Consider the following 608-nt stretch of genomic DNA (forward strand, 5'->3'; position numbering starts at 1 on the left):
CGGCATAAATGCTGAATATCGGTACTGATGAATATTCACAGTCGCACCAAGTGTGGCAAGAATCCTGTACAATGAGCGGCTAAGTACACACTTGTTACGTTGCACCCTCCCCATTAAGATGTGGACCATACTGGGGTGTAAGCTTGTTTTATCTTTTTAACCACTGCGTAGCGTGACTACTCCACGAGCAACCAGTGCGCTTGTATTTGCAAAATCAAAATCCCGACGCGAACATCGAGGTTACAGTCAATCACCGCAGGTTTTGATGTCAGGAACTATCGACCAAGAAAAAATTTTCCCCGCGAGGTCTGTAATTTTACACTAGTGGAAGGCGCGCCGCAACGGGCGGCTCTGCCTCTTCTCCAAAAGACACAACAGCCGGGAGCGCGCTAGGTCGGCAGTCTTTCCGAGTAGAGCCTCCAATTCCCACAGAACTTCACGTAATCCGTCCACATCACCAGCCACCGATAATGACCTTGTTATGCCCACTGTTTACCAAACACTTCACGTGATAGCTGGGCACCCTTTGCTCATCAAGTATTGGTGCCGAACGTCTCTGACAAATTCTATTCTAAGTTGACTCTGTAGAAAGCATGGCCTGCAGATCC

Source organism: Plasmopara halstedii (assembly GCF_900000015.1).
Source record: "Plasmopara halstedii genome assembly, contig: Scaffold_292, whole genome shotgun sequence".
Taxonomy (NCBI): domain Eukaryota; phylum Oomycota; class Peronosporomycetes; order Peronosporales; family Peronosporaceae; genus Plasmopara; species Plasmopara halstedii.